At 37.2% G+C, this 18,150-nt stretch overlaps 1 protein-coding gene across 20 annotated transcripts in view; it reads right to left on the bottom strand.

Annotated features, from left to right (window-relative positions):
• ANK2 (ankyrin 2) overlaps window positions 1–18,150 on the bottom strand; it is a 695,731-nt gene that overhangs the window by 438,724 nt on the left and 238,857 nt on the right. The window lies entirely within an intron of this gene.

Genomic DNA, 18,150 nt, shown 5'->3' with positions numbered 1-18,150 from the left:
AGCTTCTGCAGGCTAAGCCTGGAAAATCACTAATTTAAAAACAACGTCTTTGTTCTGCTAAGATTATGAGCAGGATTACTTGCAGTGACAAGATCATTGCCTCCTCTCCTGAGTCCAGCTGACTCAGCTACACACTCACCCTATCCCAGTCACTGTTTCCTGAACCACCCGGGATTCAGGTATTTCTCTGCGCCAGTCTTGTCTCAAGGTAGCAGAGTATGTGGATGAGAGCATGCACTTTGAGGTCAGAGAAACATGGGTTCTAGGCAAGGCTCTGTCACTTCTGAGCTGTGTAACTTGGGAAAGGTGACATAATGACTTAAAGCTTCAGCTCCTCATCTGTAAAATGGGCATTATAAGACAACCATCACTCATTACAAAGACTATATGGTTATATTTTTCAAACTGGAGTCTGTTGAACTGAATTCATGGCAGGGGTGGTGTCCCGTGTCTGCCAATGTACTCGCGTTGAATTATTTCACCCAGTGACAAAGGAAATAAGCCTTTTTTGCAGTGATTATGTGGAATTAATAGATATTTTCGGTTTTGTCGAGGTTTCTCAGACTGATGTGTACAGATGCATTCTCAAGTCTGCTTCTTAGAATGACTGCTTGTGGTTACCAATCAGAAAAGGTAGCTCTGACCCAGCAATTTATTAAATAATTTTTGTAATGAGGCACTATGTCCATTTTTCCTTACATAATTGTTACTTTTAAAATCTTGATACTAAATGGTAGTCAGAAATATTATTTACTCTTTTTGGTTTTGAGAGGTGCAATTCACCAGTATTTCTGGTTCTCCTCCTTCTGGGCACAAGATGGGACAGCCCTTTCTTACACTTGCTTTGGCCAATGAAATGTGAGCCGAAGTAACATGCATCACTTCTAGGGAGAACCCTTTCACACTCAGAACACATTTTGTCATGTTTGTTCCTACTGCCAGGCCAGGCAGCATTATTTGAGATGGTGGAAGTTCTGCCAGGCTGTGCCCCAAATGAGGACAATGTGGAGCAGAGCCCCTGCCAACCCAAGATACATGTCGTATGAGGAAAAAATACACCTTTGTGATTATAAGCCACTAAGGTTAGGGGCTATTTGTTACTACAGCACAATGTAGCCCACTCTAACTGATACACAGTTGCTTAAATATTTTGTAGTAACTCATAAATTCTTGCCTATCACACTCTTGGTCTAAGAAAGTCAGCTCTCAATACAACACTGCCTTTTTCAGCAAGGTACTTTTTCCTAAAAGATAATCAACTGTCAGAGGAAAAGCTACCTGAATTAGATCATATTTTTCCTTAAAGGTAAGGTATCATCCTCACCAGTCCACTGACTACCTCCCTCTCACATTTCCTCTTACGTTCTCTACAAGGCATGTATTTATTGTTATCAGCCTCAGCTCTCTTCATTGCAAACAAGCTAATCTTTTCATTTTTTTTTTCTATGCTAAACTTTAACCTTGGAATCACGTACCAATTCTCATGTGCATACAACTAGCCTGCTCATCAAACCCTAGATAACCACCATTTAGAGGTCCCAATGGGGAAGGGGGGTGGGACAGAGGAGAATATGGACATAAAAGACAAAATTAGGGTTAATAAGCTCCTAAACTCTTAGGAGGTATCCATAAAAGTTACGGATACCTTTTATGTTCTATAGTATTGATTATATGTATTCATTATTAATAGTAACTTCCTATTATCCTGATCACAAAGAAGTAAATTGTTTACATTTTTAAAAATTCCTAATTAATGGACAGTTTAATTTACCCAAGTTAAAGAAAATATTGTGTTAGGTAGGTCTGTCAACTGCAAAATTCACTTCCTCAGTTTATTAACTGGAAATGAAAATACATGTACCATAGTCTATGGGTAAGATCACAGTGAACAAATAGACAAGAGAATAGTACAAAGCAGCTAATACAATATATCATTTATGACTTAGGAAAAAGCCATAATAAACGGATGCATGCCAGGCCCTCCTGGACCAATAAGTGAAAGGCTTATCCAGTAAGGGGAAAGGATTTAATGGCTGATTGCTATGTGGATAACCTTTATACATGTGTTTTTTAGTCTTTGCTGGATATAAATATTAGTTCAATGGACTGAAAAATTCTGCAAAATAGAACTCAGGCTTCTCTAATTAAGGGCCACCAAAAACCATCTCCATTTTGTTTAGTCTGAAGTCATCTAAATTACATCTATCATACAAATTAAGTTTGCATCCATAAAGCTTGTTACTGAATACCAACTCTGTTTTCTTAATTAAAAATTATTAACAAGAGTGCCAGAAGATAAATTAAATTATATTCTCTCACAGTAATCTCTTTCCGCTATCCCTACCCTCTCCCCCAGATGTTTACAGCAAAACAAGGTAAAGGGGAAAGAGGAAAAAAATTGTAGGCTCGATTTTACTATGTTTTTGTGAAATATTGTTAATCTTGACATTGTCTACAAAAAGATAAGAAAATAAACATAAGGCTAAAGTCGATACAAATAAAACTTATTTATTTGCGAAATTATTAAAAAAGCATTTGTTATGTGTACACACACATCTGTAGTAAAATATACAATAAAATTAGAAGGGTTTAGAGCTAAATGGATCCTTAGATTTCTAATGTGACAGTTTTAAAGATAAGGAGACAGAACCATACAGACATTGAATTTAGGACTGAAATCCAGACCTTGTGACTTACAGTCGAGGCTTCCTCCACTATCACACAATGGCCACAGAGAAAATTAACAGCAAAGAGAAGAGTAACAGGAATCTGATTCTCCAACCACTCTAATTTTTTCCAGCAATTGTTCAATCTTTAGAGTAAATTGTTTATTGATGCTGCCTATATTTGCAAGCAATAGAAAGAAGGGATGGAGAGAGGTAGGGAGGGAAGATAGAAAGGAGGAAGGAAAGAAGCAAAAGAACTTACAGTTTATTATAAGAGAGAGTTCTCACAGAGAGTACACTTGCCTTTCAAGTTTTACATTTGAAACATTAGCATCTATGATCTAGGATAAGAAGAACTAGCTATCTGTTGAAGCCCTATCTCATTGCTTAAATCTGTTTTCAGAGTGAGAGGTTCATTACCATATTTAGGCTCTGCCACGCCCCTGTTCACAAAAGTCTAGAGAAAAAGAAAGATTAAGGGCTGCAAAAATGGAGTAAGAGTGAAAGCAAGACCTTGTTAACCACAGCTTTCGTATTCAGAGAAGAAGCAAGCGATTGATGGTTACCAAGTTTAATCATTTATATGTTGGGCAAGTAAAACTAAGTTCCATTTAGCACTTTCATGTTGATAAGACTAGATTGCAGTTAATTTGTTAGGACTAATTTATAGAGAATTTTTTTTCTTAATATATTTTATGAAGAAAAAGGAATACAAAAAGATAAGAAAATAAACATAGGGCTAAAGTCGATACAAATAAAACTTATTTATTTGTGAAATTATAAGAAAAGCATTTGTTATGAAAAGGCACACTAGATATGCCACATATTCAGTTTCATTTCTCTTAGCTTTTATCTTTTTAATCTCAATAAATATTTCACAAAAGTCCTATATTATTGATGTAATTCCTTATATAGTATTGCTTTGGTCATTTATCCTCATTTTTCTCATAAGAGGTAGTATACTTTAGTAAGACTACCTGGGTTCAAATCCTGACCCCACCCCTTGCTTGTTGTGAGTTTGCCCAGTTTTCTCATCTACAAAATGGGCATAATTTCATTTAAAGATATAATACATAAAACTAAATCTCAAATACAAAGTGACTATTAATTGCTTTGAACATATACTTAACTTTCATTTGCTCGACAAATATTTATTGCTCTCTGACTTGGAACAGGAAAAGCATTAGGCACAAGGAAACAAAAATCAGGAAAACAACACAGCACCACCGAGTGGAGCTTCCAGCTTACTGGAAAAGACAACCCTCAAACAGATTAATTAATTTCAATATCAGCTTGTGCTGCAAAGGAGAATGATAGGATCCTATCTACCCTTCTAATATTTGGGTAACAGAGCTTGGGAACTAAAGAATCCTAGAAGTAGATAATATGTTTTTTAAATAACTGAGTTACAAAAGTAATGTTGATTATAGAAATTAGGAAAATAAGGAAACAAAAGAAAACTTGTTTTATCAAACACACATAAACATAAAAACAACAATAATAGCTACCATTTGTGCCAGCTATCATTCTAAGCATTTTATAAATATTATAAGTATTTTATTTAATCTTTATAACAACCCTATGAAGTAGGTCCTATTATGTTCACTTTCAAATGAAGAAACTGAGGCAAACAGCAAACTTCTAACAAAATTTTGAAGTACAGTTTCCCAGTTTTTCCCTATGCATACATTTAAAAATATACACACATATATGTATATGTAATATGAAGTTTTAAAGATATCTATGTATTATATATCTATGTATAGGTCATATAATTTTTATATCTTTATATATCCTTTTATATAAAGATATATTTATAGAGATATATGTATATATTAAATATATGTTTTTAACTATATATAGTTTATATATGTTTAGTATATATTTACATATCTTTATATATCTTTATCTATAAAGATATATTTATAAAAGATATATGTATATATACAAAAATATATCTTTTTAACTAATTAGGTTCATACTGTTCATACTCTTTATAATATGTATATTATGTATAATATATTTAATATATAAATTTTTATACGTAATATATTTATATATCTTTTATAAATGCCTACATTTATATATCCTTATATATACATATATAGCTATATGTGTATATATACCTATATAGGTTTACCTGTATACCTATATATAGGTATATATGTATATATGTATATAGCTATATATGTATATAGGTATATATGTATATAGCTATATAGGTATATGTGTACATAGGTATATATACCTATACAGGTATATATTTTTTACATAACTAAGTTACAAAAGTAATGTTGATTATAGAAATTAGGAAAATAAGGAAACAAAAGAAAATGAGTTTTATCAAACACACATAAAAATAAAAACAAAATTCATACATATATACCTATATACACATATAGGTATATATGTATGAATACACATATATATAGACATATAGGTATATATGTATATATACATATACACACACGTATACCTATATATCTTTTCTATATCTTTTACGAAAAGATATATAAATCTTTTTAACTAAATTAGGTTCACATAGTTAAATGTTCTTTTTTAATATCATTTTTTAGGCAGCAAAATAACATGAACGTTTTCTCATATTAACTATTCTTCTACCCATATGATTTTAATAGAGTACGGTATAAAGGAAGAATATGAACATCTTAAAGGTGCATTTAGTAACTTTTATGCCAAAGTAGCCAAACTCTTCTCACAATTTTTCAGTGTGTTTTCTCAACTTTAAAAATGCCAGAATCTTATCAACAACCTCATGAGGAACTTGAAAGTATTTGTCCCCTTCTCCCATTGATGTTGTTTTTAATAGAAATGTGAGCATTAGCGGCTGTGATTCAGAACATAAATAAATCATACTCTTTGACACGAGAATCCCTGTTCCGCTGTGCTTTCATCAAGAGAAAATAGATGCCTTAGGAACAAATCAATGTGCTTTAAGCTGCCTGAACTAAAAATTGTATTTTTTCACGCAAAAAAGAGTTTACATATTTGCAATAAATTCCTTCATTTTGGGTCCTTTTGTTTAAAAATGTAAATACTAAGCTAGCATTGTAGTTGTGGTTCAGAGGTTTGTATGCTAAATAAAACCCTACAGCAGTTATTCAACAGCATGACATTGACGACTATTCTAATTTTCTATACAATGCCTCTGGCATTTGGGAGAGTCTGAGAAACGCTAATAACATCACTTCTCATTATAACCAAATACAGCAGTGAAAGTGATCTCATGTCTGTAATTTTTAAAAAATAATTAGATCTTCCCTGTGTGTATTCAGATAGAGCCAAATTTTTTACCGTCACTAGCTCGTTTTGTTGTGTGTCCCCTGGTAGAATTTGTCCCACAAATGTTCCAAGTTAATTAGGTGATTTCTACAGTTCCTAACACAGTCTTAGGTTTATAAGAGTATTTAAGAGTGGCTTCTCAAATTAATATGTATCTGACTTCCCTTTACCATTTTCTTAATAGCAAAATTAAGAAATTAAGCCAAAATTGGCTTACCAGGCAAATAAATATTTGGTATGAAAGTAAAATGCCTGGAATTGTGTTTTTGTTTGCTGCAGTGATTGCAGCAAATTACTAAGGCAGTGGAAACACGAAATGACATGATGGAAGTTTATGACCTAGTAAAACTGTCAACGAACATACTGGGAATCTGTGTGAATAATTTATATACAAATATAAGTTTATTATAAAACTAACAACTGACAATGCTAAAATAAGAACTGCCATTTAAATATAATCAAAGGGATACCAAATGGTATTTTTCATTCGCAAAAGACTGACATTTTTGTTAATAACTGAAAGCATATTATGAGAGTTGAAACAACTCTGTGTTTTACATCATATTTTGTTCTTTATAATAATAGGTATAAATCGTACAGTTGCTACTTATAATAATAACTCATAAACAGGCAAACACCTGAGAAGTCTCAGGAAGAACACATGGAAAGATAACCTTCGTGGCTTCCAGGAAGGGCCACCAAGCCTGGGTAGCTGAAAGACAGATATAAGGAGGGAGAATTTTCACAGTATGCCTTTTTGCACTTCTTGAATTATGAGTCATTTTAATGAATGTCCAACTTTAAAATAAAATTGTAATTTTATAGAACGAACTGGCCAGGCGTGGTGGCTCACACCTGTAATCCCAGCACTTTGGGAGGCCGAGGTAGGAGGATCACCTGAGGTCAGGAGTTCGAGACAAGCCTGGCCAACATGGCAAACCCTGTCTCTACTAAAAATACAAAAAAATTAGCTGGGCGTGGTGGCACACACCTGTAATCCCAGCTACTCGGGAGGCTGAGGCAGGAGAACCGCTTGAACCCAGGAGGCGGAGGCTGCAGTGAGCCGAGATCACACCACTGCACTCCAGCCTGGGCAACAAGAGTGAAACTCTCTCTCAAAATAAATAAATAAAAATAAATAAAGAAAGAATGAACCAATTCCTGATACGTTTTAAAATTCGTACTTTCTTCTAAATTTGACTTCACTAATATGTCTATTAGCTTTCTCATTTCTAAGAGGCAAGCAAACTTAACAAAATAACCATGAAAATATTTCCATAAACCATTATGATTTTAAAATAAAATATTTTTTTTAAGTTTCACAAAATATTAGCATACTAACTTTACAATAGTAGCTAGGGTACAAAACTATAAGGCACAAAAAAGAAAACCAACTCTGACAAACTTGTTTTCATATATGAATTATAAAAAAATTTCCAGCAAAAGGAAAAATGTAAATAATATTTTTATTTTAAAGATAAGAAAACAACTTTCACATTAATTCATTGAGTTCCTGCTATGCGGCAGATACCGTTCTAGATTCTGGAAATACAGTAGTCAACAGAACAGAAAAATTTTTGCCTTCATGGAGTTTACATCCTAGGGTAATATTTCAGTGATGAGCTGTTAAAAGGGTACTGGAGACTAAAGTGGTAAACAGACCCATGTCTTAAATCTCCCATTTCTTCATTCTCCATTTATTTCAGCATTTTTCACTTATATCTTCATGCCTCCTCTAAATCTTTTCTTATCTCTGCTATCTAGAAGAAATCCACTAGGTGGCATTGTCTGATTGATCAGAATAAAAATTTACTTAGCCTGCCTCCACTGGAATGTATTCTTTCTGTTTGCTTTAATTTTGCTTTTAACTTGATCTTTGGGGTGACCAAAATACAGCTTAAAATATATAATTTTGGGGAAAACAAAAGCTAGACAGAAAGATTAAATAAACGTAGATTGCTGGAACATACCACCTTCTCTCATAAGCCAGTTCAGGCATGATCTCAATCATACCCCAACACACACAGCGGTGGATAGATTCTTCACCATGAATGAATAGAACTCCTGAAAAGAAATAGTATAGAACGATGGAAAAAAGAAGTCTGGAGAAGGAATCTAGAGACGTGTGTTCAAGTCCTAGCTTCAGTTCACCTTTAATCCACTTAAGATGAGTGACCAGGGGTAACGCACCAAATCACCACAAACCTTAGTTTCTCATTAGAAACACATAGAGTAATATGTCTTTACTCACCTGAGAGGGTCTTATAAAGAAGAAATGATTTAAACTCTGTGAAAGTGCTATTGTGGACACATGTAGTCACATAATTCTAACAAGATAGTTTGGCTAAGAGAAAATGCATGGTTTGGGGGATTATGAATATAGTAAATAGTATTTTTAAACTTATTTTTTTAACTTAGAGCCTAGTATGTAAAAGTAAACTGTTCCAAGTGTTTTAAAATATTCATTCATACTCAAAACAACACTATGAATGAGATTCTATTATTATTTTCATTCACAGCTGGGGAAACTGTTACAAAAAATGGAATAACTTGCCCAAGGCCACGAAGACAGCTAATAAGTTGCAGAGGCCATCTTTTCTAAGGACCACCTCAATTCTATAAGCCATATCCATTAAATGAGCTATTTGAGGGGCTCTTGTACCACTGAAAACATCACAGCCAATAGACCTTTTGGGTAGGCTAGGCCTAAAGAATAGGAATTTCTTTTGAGCATAACAATAATGAATGTAACTGCTTCAGGCAAGGAAACCAAACTAATCAGACTGAAAAATGTCCAAGTCAAAAAAGGTAATAAGTGGGTGCAGTGGCTCACGCCTGTAATACCAACACTTTGGGAGGCCGAGGCAGGTGGATTACCTGAGGTCAGGAGTTGGAGACCAGCCTGGCCGACATGGCAAAATCCAGTCTCTACCAAAACTACAAAAATTAGCCAGAGGTGGTGGCAGGTGCCTGTAATCCCAGCTACTCAGGAGGCTGAGGCATGAGAATCACTTGAACCCAGGAGGCAGAAGGTTGCAGTGAGCCAAGATTGCGCCACTGTACTCCAGCCTGGCAGAGAGAGCAAGACTCTGTCTCAAAAAAAAGACAATAATTGTGATTTTACAAAGAAATTCTATACCGACATATCTTGAGTACTTTTATAGCCGCTTCCATATAGAGACTGCCATCCAAAAGGTAAGTCATGGAAGGTGAGATTTTGGTCACCCATCACTACTTTACCCATCCCTTGAACCTCTGCTAGGATACTTGTAAGCTTTCAGAACCAAATTCAGATCTATTTGTTGGACAAAAATTTTAAAAGTGCTTAAAAACTATAAATAGGCCAGGCGTGATGGCTCATGTCTATGATTCCAGCACTTTGGGAGGTTGAGGTGGGAGGATTGCTTGAGTTGAGTCCAAGACCAGCCTGGGCAACACAGTAAGACCTTGTCTCTGCGAAAAATAAAAATTTTTTAAATTAGCCAGGCATGATGGTGTATGCCTGTAGTCCCAACTTCTTGGGAGGCTGAGGTGGAGGATCGCTTGAGCCCTAGAGATTGAGACTGCAATGAGCTATGATCACGCCACTGCACTACAGCCTGGGCAACAGAGTGAGACCTTGTCTCAAAAAACAAACAAACAAACTAAAATTATAAATAAACTTTATTGGTATAGTTGTTTGGAACATGATCTGTGTAGACTATTGACCTCCATGTTGGTAAAATAGGAATAGTAATGGTACCTCATAAATTTGCACGAGTAAAATGAGTTTAAAAATGGATAATGCTGGCCAGGCGTGGTGGCTCACACCTGTAATCCCATCACTTTGGGAGGCCGAGGCAAGCAGATCACAAGGTAAGGCGTTTGAGACCAGCCTGACCCACATAGTGAAACCCCATCTCTACTAAAAATACAAAAATTAGCCAGATGTGGTGGCACGTGCCTGTAATCCCAGCTACTCAGGAGGCTGAGGCAGGAGAATCGCTTGAACCCAGGAGGCGGAGGCTACAGTGAGCCAAGATCGCACCACTACACTCCAGCCTGAGTGACACAGTGAGACTCTGTCTCAAAAAAAAAAAAAAAAAAAAAAGATAATGATTAGAATAATATCTAGCACATAGAAAGTGCTCAATAAATATTAATTATTAGTGTTATCATTGTTTCTACTTCTCACATCCCAGAGCTCTTTACACTTACTTCCCAAGTCATCAGCCATTTGGTTCTGTACAATACCGAAGCTCTTCCATTTACAAACTTTCAATTAACATAATTTCAGAGACAGACAAAGCAATGCTTCAGGAAAAAAGAATGCAGAAGCTGCCTCCACTATAGATGGTGGCAGTGGCCACTGACAGACTGTCATTCTGAGCTAGTGACAGATTAACTTAATAACAGTCTTTCTGAGACTAACCTGTCCCAGGAAAGATTAGCTTTCTCTATTTTCCATCACTGATGCTGCTTTGTAACTTTAAAATTTTAATTTCTGTTTGTCTTTCCTTGTCGCCTGCTGTGAATGACGGTTAAGTTCTTTGAGGGGTCTTATTGTATATTTCTATATTCTTGGTTGGTTTTGTTTGTTTGTTTGTTTGTTTTGAGACAAGGTCTCACTCTTTTGCCCAGGCTGGAGTGCAGTGGCATGGTCTCGGCTCACTGCAGCCTTTGCCTCCCAGGTTCAAGCAATTCTTTTGCTTCAGCCTCCCCGGTAGCTGGGATTACAGGTGTGTGCCACCACGCCCAACTAATTTTTGTATTTTTTATAGAGACGGGGTTTTGCCATGTTGCCCAGGCTGGTCTCAAACTGCCGAGCTCAAGCAATCCGCCTGCCTCGGCCTCCCAAAGTGCGAGGCCTATTTTTATATTCTTCACGGTATTAACTGTGCAAGACTCGCAAAGGCGATTTGTCGTTGTCATTGTTGTGCTTACTGTGTGCTTCAAAAATAACAGAACTGAGAAGACAAGGCACCAGACGGATGATCTCAAAGGCAAGTACCTGGCTCAGACATCTTTCTCCCAGAATTAAGCACTATGCCTGCTCCATCAGAAGTACTCAAAGAATAGTGATTCATATAAACCAAAGATTATATATTTGCCTTCACAGTTTTACACTTAGATTTTTGTTTAACTTTCACTTCTCAAAGCAGTAAATCTGAATGAAAGAAAATATATTTAAAATACAGTTTGGATCATGTCACATCTCAGTTAGAAGCCCTCCTGTGGCACCCCATCTAACTAGGAGTAAAGCCAAGAACTTATAAGGCACTATGTGTTCTAGCACCCAACTGCACCCTACACACACACACACACACACACACACACACACACTTTCTCTGACTTCGGTTCCTACACTTCCTCCTTGCTTACCTACTGCAGCCACAGTGAATGCTTTGGTGCTCCTGAAACAACCAAAATACGTTAAAGACTTTGTACCCCATTATTCCCTACATCTGTAAGGTTCTTTCTTTCAATATGTAAAGTTTGTTGTCTTACTTCCTTCAGATCTCTATTCAAATGTCATCTAATCAGAACAAACTTCCTGTCTATCCTGTACAAAGAACATCCCCTCCTCAGCCCTTCCTATTCCCAGCAGTCTCATGTATTTTTCTTTGTAGCACTTATCATGAGTGTAATATATACATCACATATATATAGCATATATTTCGCTTTTCTGTCACCTCCCACTAGAATATAAACAACACGAAAGCAAGGATATTTTGTTTATTTTGTTCAGCGCTGCATCTCCAGTGACCAAAAATACTGCCTGACACATAGAGAATGCTCAATAGTTATTATAAATTAATTCTACCCTGTAAGCATGTGTTTAACAAAGTGTGAAGAAACAATTACAATAAAAACTGAGGAGAGGAAGCGGGGCTGAAAGAGGAAATGTGGCCGTGGAATCTAATAAATACCACTGAATTGACTAAAATGTTGAAACTATAGAAAAGTTGACTAAAAATTCAAATAGAAAGGAATTAGGAGACCGGAGGGAGAAGAAAAGAATGTTGAGAGAGTAATGTTCTGGATAAAATGAAAAGTAGAAAGATATGGAGCAACAGGGACTCATGAAGCCACAGACAGTGGGAATGTTTCTCAAAGCTCAGCCAGATCCAACCTCAAACTCAAAGACAGAAACACCTTAACACAGCTCTACAGATGGTCACTAGCTTCCACTGAAAACTTCAATTACGGAAATCATCTTGCTTTACAAGACACTTAAATTCTATCTTGCACAAGTTTTTATTAAGAAGTTCTTCCAAATTCTGATCCCAAATCTTCTAATTTATTCTCTCATAAATTGGTCACAATTCTGTCTTCTGGGACTACACTAGGTGAATTTTCATAACTTGAAATATTTCAAAACAACTAACAGACTCCAACTCCCCGAACCCTTTCACAAATCTTCCTTTCTCTGGGCTCAATCTCCCGAGCATCTTTAACCATTCTCACATGACATCGTTTCCAGATGGTCATCCTCTTAGTCAATCTCCTTCAGATCTATCACAAATTTGCAATTTGCTTCTCAAAAAAAAAAAAAAAAAAACATTGCACAAGGTGAGGTGATTATGTTTACATTAATTATTTGCACCTTATTTTAGAAAATCACTTTCTACTTTTTTCAGAGTTCTTTCATATGAATTAGACCATCTAATCCTCACAGCTAGGTGGCTCTTTTTATCTTCAATTATAAAATTGGAAAAATTGAAAATCAGAAGGGTTAGGTGATATATCCAACACTACAGAGTGTGGGTCAGAAAGCAGAATATCTACCTCTGGTTTTGTTTTTATTTAATTTTTTATTTTGAAAAATTTCAGACATATATAAAAGCAGAGGGAGATTTGTAAAGTGAACACCTGTATTTCCATTCCCTAGATTTAACAATTAATAACATTGTCTTTACCTAATTTTGTGATACTTTGCTAAAGTATTTTAAAACAAATTCCAGGCATCCTGGCATTTCACCACAAATCCTTTAGTGTGCATCTCTAAAATATACGTAAGTACATTTGTTTATGTAACCATGAACTGGTATGACAGCTAACAAAATTAACAACAATTTCTTTCTTTTTTTTTTTTTTTGAGACGGAGTCGTGCTTTGTCGCCCAGGCTGGAGTGCAGTGGTGCATCTCGGCTCACTGCAAGCTCCGCCTCCCGGGTTCCCGCCATTCTCCTGCCTCAGCCTCCCAGTAGCTGGGACTATAGGCGCGCACCACCACGCCCGGCTAACGTTTTGTATTTTTTAGTAGAGACAGGGTTTCACTGTGTTAGCCAGGATGGTCTCGATCTCCTGACCTTGTGATCCGCCCGCCTCGGCCTCCCAAAGTGCTGGGATTACAGGCGTGAGCCACCGCGCCCGGCGTTAACAATTTCTTAATATCAACTAATTCCCACTTAATATCCAAATTTCCCTGCTTATATCCAAAACACTTTTTGCAGTTAATTTATTCATGAATCATGCCCCATAACTTCTGATCCATTCTTACTTCTGCTATACCATGGAAATTATAACCAAACAGAAAAAGGTATAACAGAGACAAAGAAGAAACGGAAAGTTGATTTTGGTGGATCATTTAACTTTTACATTATTCTCAATATAGAAAAATATAGAATTTCAAAAGTAACACGAAGTTGATTCCTTTGATTAATTTCACTCATTTACATAGTGAAATTTTAATGTTTTCTAGTATTAAACTATTTTGAAAATGAATTGAAAGAGATCTTTGAAGAGTGAAATTATATGTAGTAATCTGGGAAATATTTTTAAGATAAAGATTCTCTTTCTCATTGGCCTTACATTTTACTAAATCTGATTACAAAGAACTTAAGCTTTGGACTAACACTAAAACTTACACCCTTTACAGGAAAAAAAAGTCACAGCTGCAGAATGAAACCACCTTGTTTAAGATTATGTAATATTTCAGCCAAATATGTCATTTTTATCACTATCATTGGGCTAGAGGCTGTCTCTTACACTTATTAAACAAGTTAACACTTGTTGATAAATGGCTAGTTCTTAAAAGTAGGAACATTATAATATCCTATGTTGTCTTTTTAAGTATGAATATATGGATTAAATTGAATCTTCAGTACCTATGTTCTTTTTTTTTTTTTTTTTTTGAGACGGAGTCTTGCTCTGTTCCCCAGGCTGGAGTGCAGTGGCACGATCTCGACTCACTGCAAGCTCCGCCTCCCGGGTTCACGCCATTCTCCTGCCTCAGCCTCCTGAGTAGCTGGGACTACAGGCGCCCACCACCGCGGCAGGCTAACTTTTTGTATTTTTAGTAGAGACGGGGTTTCACCGTGGTTTCGATCTCCTGACCTTGTGATCCGCAAGCCTCGGCCTCCTAAAGTGCTGGGATTACAGGCGTGAGCCACCGCGCCCGGCCCAGTACCTATGTTCTATTAAACAACAATTCTCAATATTTTAGAGTCATAAGATTTATTGTTTTATTTCATGTCAACTTCCAATTATAAGCAAAAATTAGCTCTACCTGTTTAAAATGTGCAATTCCTATTAAGATAGTTAGAGACATCTGGATTGGGGTTATAAATCAGCATAGGATACTGTTTGAAGGAGTTATCACATGATTCTCCAAGCATCAAGACCAACCTACAGTTACTTCAAGTGGGCAGGAGCCTTTATGGAACATATCAGGGTCGAAATCTTTGAAACGCCAGCCTGGCCAACATGGTAAAACCCTGTCTCAACTAAAAATACAAAATCATTAGCCAGGCATGGTGGCACATGGCTGGAATTCCAGTTACTTGAGAGGATGAGGCCCAAAAATCGCTTGAATCCAGGAGGCGGAGGTTGCAGTGAGCCGAGATTACACCACTGCACTCCAGTCTGGGTGAAAGTGAGACTCTGCCCCCCACGAAAAAAAAAAAAAAAAAAAGGAAAGAAATAAATCTTTGAAATGTACATAAAATAAATAGAATCCAATCAAGCTTGTCATGAGTTTACAGCAAACCTACAGCTTCTCGAAAATCACAGATTTATGCTTTGAGTCTACAATAAAATGGGATTGAGGAGAAGACCTCAGTTTTGCAGGGTGTCCCTTATTTCCAACCACTAAGACTCCATTCCCCATGGCCCTGCTCTGCTCAACCACTTCCCCAAAAACTCCCTCTGATCATCTGCACCCAGCCTTTCTCCCTAGCCATGTGCAGAGTCAACTCTGGGTTTAAAAGCTCTTATCATCACTACAAGGAAAGAACTGAAGGAACCGTTAGAAATCATCAGACTTCCTGCCTATCTACAACTCTGATACCTTGAGGCCTCTGTGACCTTGTGTTCTGACCAAATTCTGGTAGTTCTTCTCAGTGCCTAGCTAATTTGTTTTCTCTTCTGAGACATTTTCTATATGTAAATGTCTTGAGGCTTCGCTTGTTATTTGTCTGTTGTCCTTTCCTCACTTTAGTCTTTTTTTTTTTTTCTCGAGATGGAGTCTTCTCTGTCACCCAGGCTGGAGTGCAATGGCATGATCTTGGCTCACTGCAACCTCTACCTCCTGGGTTCAAGAGATTCTCCTGCCTCAGCCTCCTGAGTAACTGGGATTACAGGCGTGCACCCCCACACCTGGCTAATTTTTTGCATTTTTAGTAGAGACGGGGTTTCACCATGTTGGCAAAGATGGCCTCGATCTCCTGACCTCGTGATCTGCCCACCTCAGCCTCCCAAAGTCCTGGGATTACAGGCGTGAGCCACTGCACCTGGCACCATCACTTTAAGTCTTATTCTTACTTTTTTTTTTTAACCATTTACAAAGTCAAATCCAGCCTTCCCTGTGTGTCCCTCATACTACAACTCCCCTGCCTGGGTACAGGTAGCACTCCTCAACAACACTTGAACATGTTCTTTTCTTTTCTTTGAGACAGTGCCTGGCTCTGTCGCCCAGGCTGGAGTGCAGTGGCATGATCTCGGCTCACCATAGCGTTGACCTCCTCGGGCTCAGGTGATTCTCCCACCTCAGCCTCCCAAGTAGCTGGGACTACAGGTGTGCACACCAAACCTGGCTAATTTTTGTATTTTTTGTAGAGACAGGGTCTCACCATGTTGCCCAGGCTAGTCTGAAACTCCTTTGCTCACACAGTCTGCACACCTCAGCCCCCAAAAAGTGCTGGGATTACAGACGTGAGCCACCAGACACAGCCTAAACATATTCAATGAGCAGGAAAATGGCTGTAAAAAAGGGAGCTTTCATTTCTGATCAGATCTTCCTCCTTTCATTCCTCTACCCTTTCAGCACACCCTATTCACCAACTCCATTATGTGAAATTGGAAGCAAAAAGTTCATTATTTCACAAGTGACAAGACAATCACTCAAAGACTATACTTTATGAATCAGAGATCCTATCACAGTCTCCTAACTGGGCAGTGTCTACTCCTCGTAACCTGGGCATAGGATAATTTTTCTTTCAACATCTGTATAGGCTACCACTTTCTAGGAGGAAGAGAGAACAAGTCACCACGCCTGTCCTCATGCAGAGAGGGGCGTCGTTAGGATTGGGGTCCTCAGAGAGACAGAACTAAGGCTGGATCTTCAGTGCAGATTGTGAGAGTGAGAACAACCATGGAGGCGACTGAATCTGGATGCAAGAACAATCCCTCATTCTAATCTGGACCTCATTTATCTCTGAATTCACCTAGAGACCAGTCATCTGAGGCATCTGAGGTCAAGAAATAGAAGATTTCTTAGGAAAAACTAAGCCTGGCCAGCTGGCTAGTGCCTATGTTGGCCATGACAGAAGCACAAAAGAAAGATTAATGCAGTGCTGCCCATGAACACAGTAACACAATGAATCCTCAAAATGGATGAAGATCGGTCACAACAAGCCAACAAGTTCAGGAGCTTCCCTGCCATAAAACTCTTTTCATTTCTTCACTTGTTCATAATCCTGAAGGCAATTTGCCTTTCTCATTGCAATTCCTTTTTAGAACAGATATTTACCTAATGAATAAATAAGATGTCAATCATTTTCAAGCTAATAAGAGAAGTATAGTATTGTAAATCATGGACTTCCTAAAAGCAGAAGTTGACTTTGACCAAAGAAAGGAGTCAAATAAATTTTAACTGGTAAGTACAAATTTACCTATTTACAGACTAATCTGAGTGTTGGTTGTCATATTCTACCCTGAACTCAATTTAAAAAACTGAAGACAGAGGCTGGGCACGGTGGCTCACGCCTGTAATCCCAGCACTTTGGGAGGCTGAGGTAGGCAGATCAACTGAGGTTGGGAGTTCGAGACCAGCCTGGCTAACATGGTGAAGCCCTGTATCTACTAAAAATACAAAAATTAGCCCGGCGTGGTGGAGCATGCCTGTAGTCCCAGCTACTTGGGAGGCTGAGGCAGGAGAATCACTTGAACCCGGGAGGCGGAGGTTTCAGTGAGCTGAGATCATACCACTATACTCCAGCCTAGGCGACAGAGCGAGACTCTGTCTTAAAAAAAAAAAAAAAAAAAAAAACTAAAGATGGCATGAGTGGGTTAAACAACAGAAATGTATTTTCTCACAGTCTCACAATTCTGGGGGCTAAAAGTTCAAGACTGAAGTGTCAAGTAGGATTGGTTTCTTCTGAAGCCTCTCTCTTTGGCTTGCAGATGACTATGTCTTCCCTATATCCTCAGGTGGTCTTTCTTACAAACGTGTGTGTCTTTGTCTTGTGAGTGTCTGAGTCTCAACTTCTTCTTCTTAGAAGGACACCAATCGTCTTGGATTAGGATCCACACTCATGATTTCATTTTAAATTAATCACCCCCTTTACAGACCCTAAACCAAGTACAGCCACATTCTAAGGTACTGAGGGTTAGGACTTCCACATATGAAATTCAGATAAGACACAGTTCAGCCAGTAACAATTACGATTGCCAAAAAATTCTACCTTAGATCTTTTAAGAAAAATGTGTATTTTTATGGTTGACAATGGAAATGTCTCAAAGTACCATACCACATAACTACATTCCACAGTACCATGCTGTTTTTTATAGTACTATACTATTTTTATAGTACCATACTATTTTTCTATTTAAGACATTTTCTAACTCTATCAGCTTAGAAAAATGAAAGACACTTCTTCTGGCAAGTATAATTACTTCAAAAGCGAGTTCAAAAAAATAAAGCAACCATTTTAATGTGAAGTCCAGTGTAGTAGTATTTTCTCTGTATTTGTATTATTTTT

This window comes from Macaca mulatta, chromosome 5, assembly GCF_049350105.2.
Source record: "Macaca mulatta isolate MMU2019108-1 chromosome 5, T2T-MMU8v2.0, whole genome shotgun sequence".
NCBI lineage: Eukaryota > Metazoa > Chordata > Mammalia > Primates > Cercopithecidae > Macaca > Macaca mulatta.
Note: the sequence above shows the minus strand (reverse complement) of the source record. Positions and strands in the feature narration are given on the sequence as shown.